Source organism: Syngnathus scovelli, chromosome 19 (genome assembly GCF_024217435.2).
Source record: "Syngnathus scovelli strain Florida chromosome 19, RoL_Ssco_1.2, whole genome shotgun sequence".
Taxonomy (NCBI): Eukaryota; Metazoa; Chordata; class Actinopteri; order Syngnathiformes; family Syngnathidae; genus Syngnathus; species Syngnathus scovelli.
In genome coordinates, this window is record NC_090865.1 from 12307232 (window position 1) to 12325105 (window position 17874).

Below are 17874 nucleotides of genomic sequence, written 5' to 3' on the forward strand. Positions count from 1 at the left end.
CACCGCGGAGGTGGTCGCGGCGCCTCATTCGACTTCCAGCGGCCGGCGAGCTCGCGCACCCGCCCGGCACATCCGGGAGGCCGTGCGCACGAGCCAAGTGGCCGAAAATAGGCCCCCGCCGAGCGGATCGGCTGTTTATAAGCACCGCGGAGGTGGTCGCGGCGCCTCATTCGACTTCCAGCGGCCGGCGAGCTCGCGCACCCGCCCGGCACATCCGGGAGGCCGTGCGCACGAGCCAAGTGGCCGAAAATAGCCCCCGCCGAGCGGATCGGCTGTTTATAAGCACCGCGGAGGTGGTCGCGGCGCCTCATTCGACTTCCAGCGGCCGGCGAGCTCGCGCACCCCGCCCGGCACATCCGGGAGGCCGTGCGCACGAGCCAAGTGGCCGAAAATAGCCCCCGCCGAGCGGATCGGCTGTTTATAAGCACCGCGGAGGTGGTCGCGGCGCCTCATTCGACTTCCAGCGGCCGGCGAGCTCGCGCACCCGCCCGGCACATCCGGGAGGCCGTGCGCACGAGCCAAGTGGCCGAAAATAGCCCCCGCCGAGCGGATCGGCTGTTTATAAGCACCGCGGAGGTGGTCGCGGCGCCTCATTCGACTTCCAGCGGCCGGCGAGCTCGCGCACCCGCCCGGCATATCCGGGAGGCCGTGCGCACGAGCCAAGTGGCCGAAAATAGCCCCCGCCGAGCGGATCGGCTGTTTATAAGCACCGCGGAGGTAGTCGCGGCGCCTCATTCGACTTCCAGCGGCCGGCGAGCTCGCGCACCCGCCCGGCACATCCGGGAGGCCGTGCGCACGAGCCAAGTGGCCGAAAATAGCCCCCGCCGAACGGATCGGCTGTTTATAAGCACCGCGGAGGTGGTCGCGGCGCCTCATTCGACTTCCAGCGGCCGGCGAGCTCGCGCACCCCGCCCGGCACATCCGGGAGGCCGTGCGCACGAGCCAAGTGGCCGAAAATAGACCCCGCCGAGCGGATCGGCTGTTTATAAGCACCGCGGAGGTGGTCGCGGCGCCTCATTCGACTTCCAGCGGCCGGCGAGCTCGCGCACCCGCCCGGCACATCCGGGAGGCCGTGCGCACGAGCCAAGTGGCCGAAAATAGCCCCCGCCGAGCGGATCGGCTGTTTATAAGCACCGCAGAGGTGGTCGCGGCGCCTCATTCGACTTCCAGCGGCCGGCGAGCTCGCGCACCCGCCCGGCACATCCGGGAGGCCGTGCACACGAGCCAAGTGGCCGAAAATAGCCCCCGCCGAGCGGATCGGCTGTTTATAAGCACCGCGGAGGTGGTCGCGGCGCCTCATTCGACTTCAAGCGGCCGGCGAGCTCGCGCACCCGCCCGGCACATCCGGGAGGCCGTGCGCACGAGCCAAGTGGCCGAAAATAGCCACCGCCGAGCGGATCGGCTGTTAATAAGCACCGCGGAGGTGGTCGCGGCGCCTCATTCGACTTCAAGCGGCCGGCGAGCTCGCGCACCCGCCCGGCACATCCGGGAGGCCGTGCGCACGAGCCAAGTGGCCGAAAATAGCCCCCGCCGAGCGGATCGGCTGTTTATAAGCACCGCGGAGGTGGTCGCGGCGCCTCATTCGACTTCCAGCGGGCCGCGCACTCGCGCACGCCCGCTCGGTTCAAATTTTCTAAGTGCAACGCACAATGAGATGCATGAGAAACGGCCTTGGTTACCATCACATTTGAAGCGATGAGTACGAAGTTAAATTTTATGACTCGGTGTATAAGTCGAGGTCGATTTTTTTCGGTCGATTTTGGATCGAAAAAGGTCGACCAATACACCGGCAAATACGGTATATATACTTATTATAAATGTAGTATTTATTTATATAGATTTATTGTTTATTTATATATATAAAGGCAGGTCCGCAAAAATATTTCTGACGCGTAGCCGGTCCGTGGCGCAAGAAAGGTTGGGGACCACTAGTCTAAAAGAATCTGGCCGTAACTGGAATAGGGTTCTACGCGAATGCCCAACGGAAAAGTGAAGTGCACAAAACCTGCATTTGGCTGTATCAAAATAAATGTCATGAAAAAGGTAAAAACACTACATGGAAGCGCAATGTGTTGTGCTGGTTTCTTTTACAAGTAAAGACTGCTGCTTTGAGTTCACAGGGAGCCATGCTCTTTATTCACTGTACATAGAGGTTTTTAACTCGTGTTGTAGTTTCAGTGTCGGAGTTCAAACTAGGCTTGCAGTTTCCGAATGCCATTCGTGATGGGTGCTGTAAAAAGTTCTTGGCTTAAACGATTGAAGTGCACATAAGAAAAAAAAAAAAGAGCTTGAAGTGCACATAAGAAAAAGAAAAAGCTTACAGCACCTGGTATTCCCAGGCAGTCTCCCATCCAAGTACTAACCAGGCCCGACCCTGCTTAGCTTCGGAGATCAGACGAGATCAGGCGTTCTCAGGGTAGTATGGCCGTAAGCCGTGAGGTGACCCAACATTTTGCATTTTATAGACACAATCGCCCCTGAAACTAGCGAGCGAGCCAATGAAGCCTTCAAAACTGCTTCGGCACATGGAGACCAAGCATCCTGCATTAAAAGACAAACCTTAACCACTTTGGGTTTCATTGTCTCCGATTACGCCTGGATGGGACCGGCTCGTTTCTGAGAAACAAGCTCGGTGCTCCCAATAATTCAACGTAATGGTGACTTTTATTTTTATGTGGTTTATATTTGTTTTTATGCCAGTCGTATCATTTTCCATCCATCCATCCATTTTCTGAACCGCTTAGTCCCCACGGGGGTCGCGGGCGTGCTGGAGCCTATCCCAGCCGTCATCGGGCAGTAGGCGGGGGACACCCTGAACTGGTTGCCAGCCAATCGCAGGGCACACAGAGACAGACAACCAATCTCACTCACACTCACACCTAGGGACAATTTAGAGTCTTCAATCGGCCTACCAAGCATGTTTTTGGAATGTGGGAGGAAACCGGAGTGCCCGGAGAAAACCCACGCGGGCCCGGGGAGAACATGCAAACTCCACACAGGGAGGGCCGGAGGTGGAATCGAACCCGCACCCTCCTAACTGTGAGGCGGACGTGCTACCCAGTGAGCCACCGAGCCGCCCGTCGTATCATTTTATTTAATCCTATTTATATATATTTATTATAAATGTAGTATTTATTTATATAGATTTATTGTTTATTTATATATATAAAGGCAGGTCCGCAAAAATATTTCTGACGCGTAGCCGGTCCGTGGCGCAAGAAAGTTTGGGTACCACTAGTCTAAAAGAATCTGGCCGTAACTGGAATAGGGTTCTACGCGAATGCCCAACGGAAAAGTGAAGTGCACAAAACCTGCATTTGGCTGTATCAAAATAAATGTCATGAAAAAGGTAAAAACACTACATGGAAGCACAATGTGTTGTGCTGGGATCTTTTACAAGTAAAGACTGCTGCTTTGAGTTCACAGGGAGCCATGCTCTTTATTCACTGTACATAGTCTGTCCTCTGGCGGTAAAAACGTGAACTGCAATGCTATGGCTGTCGCCACACAATGTAGGTTTTAAACTCGTGTTGTAGTTTCAGTGTCGGAGTTCAAACTAGGCTTGCAGTTTCCGAATGCCATTCTTGATGGGTGCTGTAAAAAGTTCTTGGCTTAAACGATTGAAGTGCACATAAGAAAAAAAAAAAAAAAAAAAAGCTTACGGTAACTGGTATTCCCAGGCGGTCTCCCATCCAAGTACTAACCAGGCCCGACCCTGCTTAGCCTCCGAGATCGGGCGCTCTCAGGGTAGTATGGCCGTAAGCCGTGAGACCGCTCAGAATTTTTCATTTTATAGACACAATCGCCCCTGAAACCATGCCAAGCAGCGGCGGGACTTGATGGCTGTGGTAAAAGTTTCCTTTCACAATTGACGTGGGAAAAAAAAAAAAAAAAAAAAAGGCTTTCAGCACCTGGTATTCCCGGACGGTCACCCTTCCCTTTTGTTTTTTTTTGTTTTTTTTACAACCAGGGCCGAAACAGTCTTTCTTCCAAGGCTTTTGGTGTTTTCTGGAAACATGGCTATCATGAAAAGTTATTGACAGCTTTTTATGCGGTAGCACGAATTTGCCGTTGCGACCTGCATTTTGCTGAATCAAAATAAATGCCTTGAAAAGTTTAAAAACACTTCATGGAAGTGTTGTGTTGGGTTCTTTTACAAGTCAAGCCTGCTGCTTTGAGTTCACAGGGAGCCATGCTCACTGTACATAGTCTGCTCTCTAGCGGTAAAAAATTTAACTACAATGCTGTGGATGTCACCACATAATATAGCTTTCAAACTCGTGTTATAGTTTCAATGTCGGAGTTTAAATTAGGCTTGCTGTTTCCGGATGCCATTCGTGATGGGTGTTGTAAAAAATAGCTTCTTAAACGATTGAAGTGCACATAAGAAAAAGAAAAAGCTTACAGCACCTGGTATTCCCAGGCGGTCTCCCATCCAAGTACTAACCAGGCCCGACCCTGCTTAGCTTCCGAGATCGGACGAGATCGGGCGTTCTCAGGGTAGTATGGCCGTAAGCCGTGAGGTGACCCATCATTTTGCATTTTATAGACACAATCGCCCCTGAAACTAGCGAGCGAGCCAATGAAGCCTTCAAAACTGCTTCGGCACATGGAGACCAAGCATCCTGCATTAAAAGACAAACCTTAACCACTTCGGGTTTCATTGTCTCCGATTACGCCTGGATGGGACCGGCTCGTTTCTGAGAAACAAGCTCGGTGCTCCCAATAATTCAACGTAATGGTGACTTTTATTTTTATGTGGTTTATATATGTTTTTATGCCAGTCGTATCATTTTATTTAATCGTATTTACCGTATTTGCCGGTGTACAGGTCGACTCGGTGTATAAGTCGACCCCCTAAAATTCGACGGAAATTTACGATTTTATGATATATCCTTTGTATAAGTCGAGCTCAATTGTTGCATTATATTAAACTTCAAAATTCAATATGCGAAATTTATTGACGAAATGTGTTCAAATTCTGGGAGGCCGTGCGCATGCTGCTGTTTATAAGCACCGCGGAGGAGATCGCGGCCGGCGAGCTCGCGCACGCCGCCCGGCACCAACGGGAGGCCGGAAATAGCTCCAAGCCGAGCGGATCGGCACTTTAAAAGCACCGCGGAGGAGATCGCGGCGCCTCATTGGACTTCCAGCGGCCGGCGAGCTCGCGCACCCGCCCGGCACATCCGGGAGGCCGTGCGCACGAGCCAAGTGGCCGAAAATAGCCCCCGCCGAGCGGATCGGCAGTTTATAAGCACCGCGGAGGTGGTCGCGGCGCCTCATTCGACTTCCAGCGGCCGGCGAGCTCGCGCACCCGCCCGGCACATCCGGGAGGCCGTGCGCACGAGCCAAGTGGCCGAAAATAGCCCCCGCCGAGCGGATCGGCTGTTTATAAGCACCGCGGAGGTGGTCGCGGCGCCTCATTCGACTTCCAGCGGCCGGCGAGATCGCGCACCCGCCCGGCACATCCGGGAGGCCGTGCGCACGAGCCAAGTGGCCGAAAATAGCCCCCGCCGAGCGGATCGGCTGTTTATAAGCACCGCGGAGGTGGTTGCGGCGCCTCATTCGACTTCCGGCGGCCGGCGAGCTCGCGCACCCGCCCGGCACATCCGGGAGGCCGTGCGCACGAGCCAAGTGGCCGAAAATAGCCCCCGCCGAGCGGATCGGCTGTTTATAAGCACCGCGGAGGTGGTCGCGGCGCCTCATTCGACTTCCAGCGGCCGGCGAGCCCGCGCACCCGCCTGGCACATCCGGGAGGCCGTGCGCACGAGCCAAGTGGCCGAAAATAGCCCCCGCCGAGCGGATCGGCTGTTTATAAGCACCGCGGGGGTGGTTGCGGCGCCTCATTCGACTTCCAGCGGCCGGCGAGCTCGCGCACCCGCCCGGCACATCCGGGAGGCCGTGCGCACGAGCCAAGTGGCCGAAAATAGCCCCCGCCGAGCGGATCGACTGTTTATAAGCACCGCGGAGGTGGTCGCGGCGCCTCATTCGACTTCCAGCGGCCGGCGAGCTCGCGCACCCGCCCGGCACATCCGAGAGGCCGTGCGCACGAGCCAAGTGGCCGAAAATAGCCCCCGCCGAGCGGATCGGCTGTTTGTAAGCACCGCGGAGGTGGTCGCGGCGCCTCGTTCGACTTCCAGCGGCCGGCGAGCTCGCGCACCCGCCCGGCACATCCGAGAGGCCGTGCGCACGAGCCAAGTGGCCGAAAATAGCCCCCGCCGAGCGGATCGGCTGTTTGTAAGCACCGCGGAGGTGGTCGCGGCGCCTCATTCGACTTCCAGCGGCCGGCGAGCTCGCGCACCCGCCCGGCACATCCGGGAGGCCGTGCGCACGAGCCAAGTGGCCGAAAATAGCCCCCGCCGAGCGGATCGGCTGTTTATAAGCACCGCGGAGGTGGTCGCGGCGCCTCATTCGACTTCCAGCGGCCGGCGAGCTCGCGCACCCGCCCGGCACATCCGGGAGGCCGTGCGCACGAGCCAAGTGGCCGAAAATAGCCCCCGCCGAGCGGATCGGCTGTTTATAAGCACCGCGGAGGTGGTCGCGGCGCCTCATTCGACTTCCAGCGGCCGGCGAGCTCGCGCACCCGCCCGGCACATCCGGGAGGCCGTGCGCACGAGCCAAGTGGCCGAAAATAGCCCCCGCCGAGCGGATCGGCTGTTTATAAGCACCGCGGAGGTGGTCGCGGCGCCTCATTCGACTTCCAGCGGCCAGCGAGCTCGCGCACCCGCCCGGCACATCCGGGAGGCCGTGCGCACGAGCCAAGTGGCCGAAAATAGCCCCCGCCGAGCGGATCGGCTGTTTATAAGCACCGCGGAGGTGGTCGCGGCGCCTCATTCGACTTCCAGCGGCCGGCGAGCTCGCGCACCCGCCCGGCACATCCGGGAGGCCGTGCGCACGAGCCAAGTGGCCGAAAATAGCCCCCGCCGAACGGATCGGCTGTTTATAAGCACCGCGGAGGTGGTCGCGGCGCCTCATTCGACTTCCAGCGGCCGGCGAGCTCGCGCACCCGCCCGGCACATCCGGGAGGCCGTGCGCACGAGCCGTGGCCGAAAATAGCCCCCGCCGAGCGGATCGGCTGTTTATAAGCACCGCGGAGGTGGTCGCGGCGCCTCATTCGACTTCCAGCGGCCGGCGAGCTCGCGCACCCGCCCGGCACATCCGGGAGGCCGTGCGCACGAGCCAAGTGGCCGAAAATAGCCCCCGCCGAGCGGATCGGCTGTTTATAAGCACCGCAGAGGTGGTCGCGGCGCCTCATTCGACTTCCGGCGGGCGGTGAGCTCGCGCACCCGCCCGGCACATCCGGGAGGCCGTGCGCACGAGCCAAGTGGCCGAAAATAGCCCCCGCCGAGCGGATCGGCTGTTTATAAGCACCGCGGAGGTGGTCGCGGCGCCTCATTCGACTTCAAGCGGCCGGCGAGCTCGCGCACCCGCCCGGCACATCCGGGAGGCCGTGCGCACGAGCCAAGTGGCCGAAAATAGCCACCGCCGAGCGGATCGGCTGTTAATAAGCACCGCGGAGGTGGTCGCGGCGCCTCATTCGACTTCAAGCGGCCGGCGAGCTCGCGCACCCGCCCGGCACATCCGGGAGGCCGTGCGCACGAGCCAAGTGGCCGAAAATAGCCCCCGCCGAGCGGATCGGCTGTTTATAAGCACCGCGGAGGTGGTCGCGGCGCCTCATTCGACTTCCAGCGGCCGGCGAGCTCGCGCACCCGCCCGGCACATCCGGGAGGCTGTGCGCACGAGCCAAGTGGCCGAAAATAGCCCCCGCCGAGCGGATCGGCTGTTAATAAGCACCGCGGAGGTGGTCGCGGCGCCTCATTCGACTTCCAGCGGCCGGCGAGCTCGCGCACCCGCCCGGCACATCCGGGAGGCCGTGCGCACGAGCCAAGTGGGCGAAAATAGCCCCCGCCGAGCGGATCGGCTGTTTATAAGCACCGCGGAGGTGGTTGCGACGCCTCATTCGACTTCCAGCGGCCGGCGAGCTCGCGCACCCGCCCGGCACATCCGGGAGGCCGTGCGCACGAGCCAAGTGGCCGAAAATAGCCCCCGCCGAGCGGATCGGCTGTTTATAAGCACCGCGGAGGTGGTCGCGGCGCCTCATTCGACTTCCAGCGGCCGGCGAGCTCGCGCACCCGCCCGGAACATCCGGGAGGCCGTGCGCACGAGCCAAGTGGCCGAAAATAGCCCCCGCCGAGCGGATCGGCTGTTTATAAGCACCGCGGAGGTGGTCGCGGCGCCTCATTCGACTTCCAGCGGCCGGCGAGCTCGCGCACCCGCCCGGCACATCCGGGAGGCCGTGCGCACGAGCCAAGTGGCCGAAAATAGCCCCCGCCGCGCGGATCGGCTGTTTATAAGCACCGCGGAGGTGGTCGCGGCGCCTCATTCGACTTCCAGCGGCCGGCGAGCTCGCGCACCCGCCCGGCACATCTTCCGAGATCAGACGAGATCAGGCGTTCTCAGGGTAGTATGGCCGTAAGCCGTGAGGTGACCCAACATTTTGCATTTTATAGACACAATCGCCCCTGAAACTAGCGAGCAAGCCAATGAAGCCTTCAAAACTGCTTCGGCACATGGAGACCAAGCATCCTGCATTAAAAGACAAACCTTAACCACTTTGGGTTTCATTGTCTCCGATTACGCCTGGATGGGACCGGCTCGTTTCTGAGAAACAAGCTCGGTGCTCCCAATAATTCAACGTAATGGTGACTTTTATTTTTATGTGGTTTATATTTGTTTTATGCCAGTCGTATCATTTTATTTAATCCTATTTATATATATTTATTATAAATGTAGTATTTATTTATATAGATTTATTGTTTATTTATATATATAAAGGCAGGTCCGCAAAAATATTTCTGACGCGTAGCCGGTCCGTGGCGCAAGAAAGTTTGGGGACCACTAGTCTAAAAGAATCTGGCCGTAACTGGAATAGGGTTCTACGCGATGCCCAACGGAAAAGTGAAGTGCACAAAACCTGCATTTGGCTGTATCAAAATAAATGTCATGAAAAAGGTAAAAACACTACATGGAAGCACAATGTGTTGTGCTGGGATCTTTTACAAGTAAAGACTGCTGCTTTGAGTTCACAGGGAGCCATGCTCTTTATTCACTGTACATAGTCTGTCCTCTAGCGGTAAAAACGTGAACTGCAATGCTATGGCTGTCGCCACACAATGTAGGTTTTAAACTCGTGTTGTAGTTTCAGTGTCGGAGTTCAAACTAGGCTTGCAGTTTCCGAATGCCATTCTTGATGGGTGCTGTAAAAAGTTCTTGGCTTAAACGATTGAAGTGCACATAAGAAAAAAAAAAAAAAAAAAAAAGCTTACGGTAACTGGTATTCCCAGGCGGTCTTCCATCCAAGTACTAACCAGGCCCGACCCTGCTTAGCATCCGAGATCGGACGAGATCGGGCGCTCTCAGGGTAGTATGGCCGTAAGCCGTGAGACCGCTCAGAATTTTTCATTTTATAGACACAATCGCCCCTGAAACCATGCCAAGCAGCGGCGGGACTTGATGGCTGTGGTAAAAGTTTCCTTTCACAATTGACGTGGGAAAAAAAAAAAAAAAAGGCTTTCAGCACCTGGTATTCCCGGACGGTCACCCTTCCCTTTTGTTTTTTTTTGTTTTTTTTTACAACCAGGGCCAAAACAGTCTTTCTTCCAAGGCTTTTGGTGTTTTCTGGAAACATGGCTATCATGAAAAGTTATTGACAGCTTTTTATGCGGTAGCACGAATTTGCCGTTGCGACCTGCATTTTGCTGAATCAAAATAAATGCCTTGAAAAGTTTAAAAACACTTCATGGAAGTGTTGTGTTGGGTTCTTTTACAAGTCAAGCCTGCTGCTTTGAGTTCACAGGGAGCCATGCTCACTGTACATAGTCTGCTCTCTAGCGGTAAAAAATTTAACTACAATGCTGTGGATGTCACCACATAATACGTATAGCTTTCAAACTCGTGTTATAGTTTCAATGTCGGAGTTTAAATTAGGCTTGCTGTTTCCGGATGCCATTCGTGATGGGTGTTGTAAAAAATAGCTTCTTAAACGATTGAAGTGCACATAAGAAAAAGAAAAAGCTTACAGCACCTGGTATTCCCAGGCGGTCTCCCATCCAAGTACTAACCAGGCCCGACCCTGCTTAGCTTCCGAGATCGGACGAGATCGGGCGTTCTCAGGGTAGTATGGCCGTAAGCCGTGAGGTGACCCAACATTTTGCATTTTATAGACACAATCGCCCCTGAAACTAGCGAGCGAGCCAATGAAGCCTTCAAAACTGCTTCGGCACATGGAGACCAAGCATCCTGCATTAAAAGACAAACCTTAACCACTTTGGGTTTCATTGTCTCCGATTACGCCTGGATGGGACCGGCTCGTTTCTGAGAAACAAGCTCGGTGCTCCCAATAATTCAACGTAATGGTGACTTTTATTTTTATGTGGTTTATATTTGTTTTTATGCCAGTCGTATCATTTTATTTAATCCTATTTATATATATTTATTATAAATGTAGTATTTATTTATATAGATTTATTGTTTATTTATATATATAAAGGCAGGTCCGCAAAAATATTTCTGACGCGTAGCCGGTCCGTGGCGCAAGAAAGTTTGGGTACCACTAGTCTAAAAGAATCTGGCCGTAACTGGAATAGGGTTCTACGCGAATGCCCAACGGAAAAGTGAAGTGCACAAAACCTGCATTTGGCTGTATCAAAATAAATGTCATGAAAAAGGTAAAAACACTACATGGAAGCACAATGTGTTGTGCTGGGATCTTTTACAAGTAAAGACTGCTGCTTTGAGTTCACAGGGAGCCATGCTCTTTATTCACTGTACATAGTCTGTCCTCTAGCGGTAAAAACGTGAACTGCAATGCTATGGCTGTCGCCACACAATGTAGGTTTTAAACTCGTGTTGTAGTTTCAGTGTCGGAGTTCAAACTAGGCTTGCAGTTTGCGAATGCCATTCTTGATGGGTGCTGTAAAAAGTTCTTGGCTTAAACGATTGAAGTGCACATAAGAAAAAAAAAAAAAAAAAAAAGCTTACGGTAACTGGTATTCCCAGGCGGTCTCCCATCCAAGTACTAACCAGGCCCGACCCTGCTTAGCCTCCGAGATCGGACGAGATCGGGCGCTCTCAGGGTAGTATGGCCGTAAGCCGTGAGACCGCTCAGAATTTTTCATTTTATAGACACAATCGCCCCTGAAACCATGCCAAGCAGCGGCGGGACTTGATGGCTGTGGTAAAAGTTTCCTTTCACAATTGACGTGGGAAAAAAAAAAAAAAAAAAGGCTTTCAGCACCTGGTATTCCCGGACGGTCACCCTTCACTTTTTTTTTTTTTTTTTTTTTTTTTACAACCAGGGCCGAAACAGTCTTTCTTCCAAGGCTTTTGGTGTTTTCTGGAAACATGGCTATCATGAAAAGTTATTGACAGCTTTTTATGCGGTAGCACGAATTTGCCGTTGCGACCTGCATTTTGCTGAATCAAAATAAATGCCTTGAAAAGTTTAAAAACACTTCATGGAAGTGTTGTGTTGGGTTCTTTTACAAGTCAAGCCTGCTGCTTTGAGTTCACAGGGAGCCATGCTCACTGTACATAGTCTGCTCTCTAGCGGTAAAAAATTTAACTACAATGCTGTGGATGTCACCACATAATATAGCTTTCAAACTCGTGTTATAGTTTCAATGTCGGAGTTTAAATTAGGCTTGCTGTTTCCGGATGCCATTCGTGATGGGTGTTGTAAAAAATAGCTTCTTAAACGATTGAAGTGCACATAAGAAAAAGAAAAAGCTTACAGCACCTGGTATTCCCAGGCGGTCTCCCATCCAAGTACTAACCAGGCCCGACCCTGCTTAGCTTCCGAGATCGGACGAGATCGGGCGTTCTCAGGGTAGTATGGCCGTAAGCCGTGAGGTGACCCAACATTTTGCATTTTATAGACACAATCGCCCCTGAAACTAGCGAGCGAGCCAATGAAGCCTTCAAAACTGCTTCGGCACATGGAGACCAAGCATCCTGCATTAAAAGACAAACTTTAACCACTTCGGGTTTCATTGTCTCCGATTACGCCTGGATGGGACCGGCTCGTTTCTGAGAAACAAGCTCGGTGCTCCCAATAATTCAACGTAATGGTGACTTTTATTTTTATGTGGTTTATATTTGTTTTTATGCCAGTCGTATCATTTTATTTAATCGTATTTACCGTATTTGCCGGTGTACAGGTCGACTTGGTGTATAAGTCGACCCCCTAAAATTCGACGGAAATTTACGATTTTATGATATATCCTTTGTATAAGTCGAGCTCAATTGTTGCATTATATTAAACTTCAAAATTCAATATGCGAAATTTATTGACGAAATGTGTTCAAATTCTGGGAGGCCGTGCGCATGCTGCTGTTTATAAGCACCGCGGAGGAGATCGCGGCCGGCGAGCTCGCGCACGCCGCCCGGCACCAACGGGAGGCCGGAAATAGCTCCAAGCCGAGCGGATCGGCACTTTATAAGCACCGCGGAGGAGATCGCGGCGCCTCATTGGACTTCCAGCGGCCGGCGAGCTCGCGCACCCGCCCGGCACATCCGGGAGGCCGTGCGCACGAGCCAAGTGGCCGAAAATAGCCCCCGCCGAGCGGATCGGCTGTTTATAAGCACCGCGGAGGTAGTCGCGGCGCCTCATTCGACTTCCAGCGGCCGGCGAGCTCGCGCACCCGCCCGGCACATCCGGGAGGCCGTGCGCACGAGCCAAGTGGCCGAAAATAGCCCCCGCCGAGCGGATCGGCTGTTTATAAGCACCGCGGAGGTGGTCGCGGCGCCTCATTCGACTTCCAGCGGCCGGCGAGCTCGCGCACCCGCCCGGCACATCCGGGAGGCCGTGCGCACGAGCCAAGTGGCCGAAAATAGCCCCCGCCGAGCGGATCGGCTGTTTATAAGCACCGCGGAGGTGGTCGCGGCGCCTCATTCGACTTCCAGCGGCCGGCGAGCTCGCGCACCCGCCCGGCATATCCGGGAGGCCGTGCGCACGAGCCAAGTGGCCGAAAATAGCCCCCGCCGAGCGGATCGGCTGTTTATAAGCACCGCGGAGGTAGTCGCGGCGCCTCATTCGACTTCCAGCGGCCGGCGAGCTCGCGCACCCGCCCGGCACATCCGGGAGGCCGTGCGCACGAGCCAAGTGGCCGAAAATAGCCCCCGCCGAACGGATCGGCTGTTTATAAGCACCGCGGAGGTGGTCGCGGCGCCTCATTCGACTTCCAGCGGCCGGCGAGCTCGCGCACCCGCCCGGCACATCCGGGAGGCCGTGCGCACGAGCCAAGTGGCCGAAAATAGCCCCCGCCGAGCGGATCGGCTGTTTATAAGCACCGCGGAGGTGGTCGCGGCGCCTCATTCGACTTCCAGCGGCCGGCGAGCTCGCGCACCCGCCCGGCACATCCGGGAGGCCGTGCGCACGAGCCAAGTGGCCGAAAATAGCCCCCGCCGAGCGGATCGGCTGTTTATAAGCACCGCGGAGGTGGTCGCGGCGCCTCATTCGACTTCCAGCGGCCGGCGAGCTCGCGCACCCGCCCGGCACATCCGGGAGGTCGTGCGCACGAGCCAAGTGGCCGAAAATAGCCCCCGCCGAGCGGATCGGCTGTTTATAAGCACCGCGGAGGTGGTCGCGGCGCCTCATTCGACTTCCAGCGGCCGGCGAGCTCGCGCACCCGCCCGGCACATCCGGGAGGCCGTGCGCACGAGCCAAGTGGCCGAAAATAGCCCCCGCCGAGCGGATCGGCTGTTTATAAGCACCGCGGAGGTGGTCGCGGCGCCTCATTCGACTTCCAGCGGCCGGCGAGCTCGCGCACCCGCCCGGCACATCCGGGAGGCCGTGCGCACGAGCCAAGTGGCCGAAAATAGCCCCCGCCGAGCGGATCGGCTGTTTATAAGCACCGCGGAGGTAGTCGCGGCGCCTCATTCGACTTCCAGCGGCCGGCGAGCTCGCGCACCCGCCCGGCACATCCGGGAGGCCGTGCGCACGAGCCAAGTGGCCGAAAATAGCCCCCGCCGAACGGATCGGCTGTTTATAAGCACCGCGGAGGTGGTCGCGGCGCCTCATTCGACTTCCAGCGGCCGGCGAGCTCGCGCACCCGCCCGGCACATCCGGGAGGCCGTGCGCACGAGCCAAGTGGCCGAAAATAGCCCCCGCCGAGCGGATCGGCTGTTTATAAGCACCGCGGAGATGGTCGCGGCGCCTCATTCGACTTCCAGCGGCCGGCGAGCTCGCGCACCCGCCCGGCACATCCGGGAGGCCGTGCGCACGAGCCAAGTGGCCGAAAATAGCCCCCGCCGAGCGGATCGGCTGTTTATAAGCACCGCGGAGGTGGTCGCGGCGCCTCATTCGACTTCCAGCGGCCGGCGAGCTCGCGCACCCGCCCGGCACATCCGGGAGGCCGTGCGCACGAGCCAAGTGGCCGAAAATAGCCCCCGCCGAGCGGATCGGCTGTTTATAAGCACCGCGGAGGTGGTCGCGGCGCCTCATTCGACTTCCAGCGGCCGGCGAGCTCGCGCACCCGCCCGGCACATCCGGGAGGCCGTGCGCACGAGCCAAGTGGCCGAAAATAGACCCCGCCGAGCGGATCGGCTGTTTATAAGCACCGCGGAGGTGGTCGCGGCGCCTCATTCGACTTCCAGCGGCCGGCGAGCTCGCGCACCCGCCCGGCACATCCGGGAGGCCGTGCGCACGAGCCAAGTGGCCGAAAATAGCCCCCGCCGAGCGGATCGGCTGTTTATAAGCACCGCGGAGGTGGTCGCGGCGCCTCATTCGACTTCCAGCGGCCGGCGAGCTCGCGCACCCGCCCGGCACATCCGGGAGGCCGTGCGCACGAGCCAAGTGGCCGAAAATAGCCCCCGCCGAGCGGATCGGCTGTTTATAAGCACCGCGGAGGTGGTCGCGGCGCCTCATTCGACTTCCAGCGGCCGGCGAGCTCGCGCACCCGCCCGGCACATCCGGGAGGCCGTGCGCACGAGCCAAGTGGCCGAAAATAGCCCCCGCCGAGCGGATCGGCTGTTTATAAGCACCGCGGAGGTGGTCGCGGCGCCTCATTCGACTTCCAGCGGCCGGCGAGCTCGCGCACCCGCCCGGCACATCCGGGAGGCCGTGCGCACGAGCCAAGTGGCCGAAAATAGACCCCGCCGAGCGGATCGGCTGTTTATAAGCACCGCGGAGGTGGTCGCGGCGCCTCATTCGACTTCCAGCGGCCGGCGAGCTCGCGCACCCGCCCGGCACATCCGGGAGGCCGTGCGCACGAGCCAAGTGGCCGAAAATAGCCCCCGCCGAGCGGATCGGCTGTTTATAAGCACCGCAGAGGTGGTCGCGGCGCCTCATTCGACTTCCAGCGGCCGGCGAGCTCGCGCACCCGCCCGGCACATCCGGGAGGCCGTGCACACGAGCCAAGTGGCCGAAAATAGCCCCCGCCGAGCGGATCGGCTGTTTATAAGCACCGCGGAGGTGGTCGCGGCGCCTCATTCGACTTCAAGCGGCCGGCGAGCTCGCGCACCCGCCCGGCACATCCGGGAGGCCGTGCGCACGAGCCAAGTGGCCGAAAATAGCCACCGCCGAGCGGATCGGCTGTTAATAAGCACCGCGGAGGTGGTCGCGGCGCCTCATTCGACTTCAAGCGGCCGGCGAGCTCGCGCACCCGCCCGGCACATCCGGGAGGCCGTGCGCACGAGCCAAGTGGCCGAAAATAGCCCCCGCCGAGCGGATCGGCTGTTTATAAGCACCGCGGAGGTGGTCGCGGCGCCTCATTCGACTTCCAGCGGCCGGCGAGCTCGCGCACCCGCCCGGAACATCCGGGAGGCCGTGCGCACGAGCCAAGTGGCCGAAAATAGCCCCCGCCGAGCGGATCGGCTGTTTATAAGCACCGCGGAGGTGGTCGCGGCGCCTCATTCGACTTCCAGCGGCCGGCGAGCTCGCGCACCCGCCCGGCACATCCGGGAGGCCGTGCGCACGAGCCAAGTGGCCGAAAATAGCCCCCGCCGAGCGGATCGGCTGTTTATAAGCACCGCAGAGGTGGTCGCGGCGCCTCATTCGACTTCCAGCGGCCGGCGAGCTCGCGCACCCGCCCGGCACATCCGGGAGGCCGTGCGAACGAGCCAAGTGGCCGAAAATAGCCCCCGCCGAGCGGATCGGCTGTTTATAAGCACCGCGGAGGTGGTCGCGGCGCCTCATTCGACTTCCAGCGGCCGGCGAGCTCGCGCACCCGCCCGGCACATCCGGGAGGCCGTGCGCACGAGCCAAGTGGCCGAAAATAGCCCCCGCCGAGCGGATCGGCTGTTTATAAGCACCGCGGAGGTGGTCGCGGCGCCTCATTCGACTTCCAGCGGCCGGCGAGCTCGCGCACCCGCCCGGCACATCCGGGAGGCCGTGCGCACGAGCCAAGTGGCCGAAAATAGCCCCCGCCGAGCGGATCGGCTGTTTATAAGCACCGCGGAGGTGGTCGCGGCGCCTCATTCGACTTCCAGCGGCCGGCGAGCTCGCGCACCCGCCCGGCACATCCGGGAGGCCGTGCGCACGAGCCAAGTGGCCGAAAATAGCCCCCGCCGAGCGGATCGGCTGTTTATAAGCACCGCGGAGGTGGTCGCGGCGCCTCATTCGACTTCCAGCGGCCGGCGAGCTCGCGCACCCGCCCGGCACATCCGGGAGGCCGTGCGCACGAGCCAAGTGGCCGAAAATAGCCCCCGCCGAGCGGATCGGCTGTTTATAAGCACCGCGGAGGTGGTCGCGGCGCCTCATTCGACTTCCAGCGGCCGGCGAGCTCGCGCACCCGCCCGGCACATCCGGGAGGCCGTGCGCACGAGCCAAGTGGCCGAAAATAGCCCCCGCCGAGCGGATTGGCTGTTTATAAGCACCGCGGAGGTGGTCGCGGCGCCTCATTCGACTTCCAGCGGCCGGCGAGCTCGCGCACCCGCCCGGCACATCCGGGAGGCCGTGCGCACGAGCCAAGTGGCCGAAAATAGCCCCCGCCGAGCGGATCGGCTGTTTATAAGCACCGCGGAGGTGGTCGCGGCGCCTCATTCGACTTCCAGCGGCCGGCGAGCTCGCGCACCCGCCCGGCATATCCGGGAGGCCGTGCGCACGAGCCAAGTGGCCGAAAATAGCCCCCGCCGAGCGGATCGGCTGTTTATAAGCACCGCGGAGGTAGTCGCGGCGCCTCATTCGACTTCCAGCGGCCGGCGAGCTCGCGCACCCGCCCGGCACATCCGGGAGGCCGTGCGCACGAGCCAAGTGGCCGAAAATAGCCCCCGCCGAACGGATCGGCTGTTTATAAGCACCGCGGAGGTGGTCGAGGCGCCTCATTCGACTTCCAGCGGCCGGCGAGCTCGCGCACCCGCCCGGCACATCCGGGAGGCCGTGCGCACGAGCCAAGTGGCCGAAAATAGACCCCGCCGAGCGGATCGGCTGTTTATAAGCACCGCGGAGGTGGTCGCGGCGCCTCATTCGACTTCCAGCGGCCGGCGAGCTCGCGCACCCGCCCGACACATCCGGGAGGCCGTGCGCACGAGCCAAGTGGCCGAAAATAGCCCCCGCCGAGCGGATCGGCTGTTTATAAGCACCGCAGAGGTGGTCGCGGCGCCTCATTCGACTTCCAGCGGCCGGCGAGCTCGCGCACCCGCCCGGCACATCCGGGAGGCCGTGCACACGAGCCAAGTGGCCGAAAATAGCCCCCGCCGAGCGGATCGGCTGTTTATAAGCACCGCGGAGGTGGTCGCGGCGCCTCATTCGACTTCAAGCGGCCGGCGAGCTCGCGCACCCGCCCGGCACATCCGGGAGGCCGTGCGCACGAGCCAAGTGGCCGAAAATAGCCACCGCCGAGCGGATCGGCTGTTAATAAGCACCGCGGAGGTGGT

At 58.6% G+C, this 17874-nt stretch overlaps 6 non-coding genes and 1 pseudogene across 6 annotated transcripts; all 7 read right to left on the minus strand.

Annotated features, from left to right (window-relative positions):
* Window positions 1-2314: 2314 nt before the first annotated feature.
* Window positions 2315-2433, minus strand: LOC125987608 (5S ribosomal RNA). The gene has a single exon (XR_007488083.1). It is a non-coding gene; the product is annotated as a 5S ribosomal RNA (ribosomal RNA).
* A 1222-nt stretch (window positions 2434-3655) lies between these two features.
* LOC125987554 (5S ribosomal RNA) lies at window positions 3656-3764 on the minus strand (annotated as a pseudogene).
* Window positions 3765-4398: 634 nt separating this feature from the next.
* On the minus strand, window positions 4399-4517 carry LOC125987588 (5S ribosomal RNA). Its single transcript, XR_007488063.1, has one exon. It is a non-coding gene; the product is annotated as a 5S ribosomal RNA (ribosomal RNA).
* Window positions 4518-9319: 4802 nt separating this feature from the next.
* LOC125987546 (5S ribosomal RNA) lies at window positions 9320-9438 on the minus strand. The gene has a single exon (XR_007488032.1). It is a non-coding gene; the product is annotated as a 5S ribosomal RNA (ribosomal RNA).
* Window positions 9439-10072: 634 nt separating this feature from the next.
* LOC125987589 (5S ribosomal RNA) lies at window positions 10073-10191 on the minus strand. Its single transcript, XR_007488064.1, has one exon. It is a non-coding gene; the product is annotated as a 5S ribosomal RNA (ribosomal RNA).
* An 842-nt stretch (window positions 10192-11033) lies between these two features.
* LOC125987623 (5S ribosomal RNA) lies at window positions 11034-11152 on the minus strand. The gene has a single exon (XR_007488098.1). It is a non-coding gene; the product is annotated as a 5S ribosomal RNA (ribosomal RNA).
* Window positions 11153-11785: 633 nt separating this feature from the next.
* On the minus strand, window positions 11786-11904 carry LOC125987590 (5S ribosomal RNA). The gene has a single exon (XR_007488065.1). It is a non-coding gene; the product is annotated as a 5S ribosomal RNA (ribosomal RNA).
* Window positions 11905-17874: the final 5970 nt, after the last annotated feature.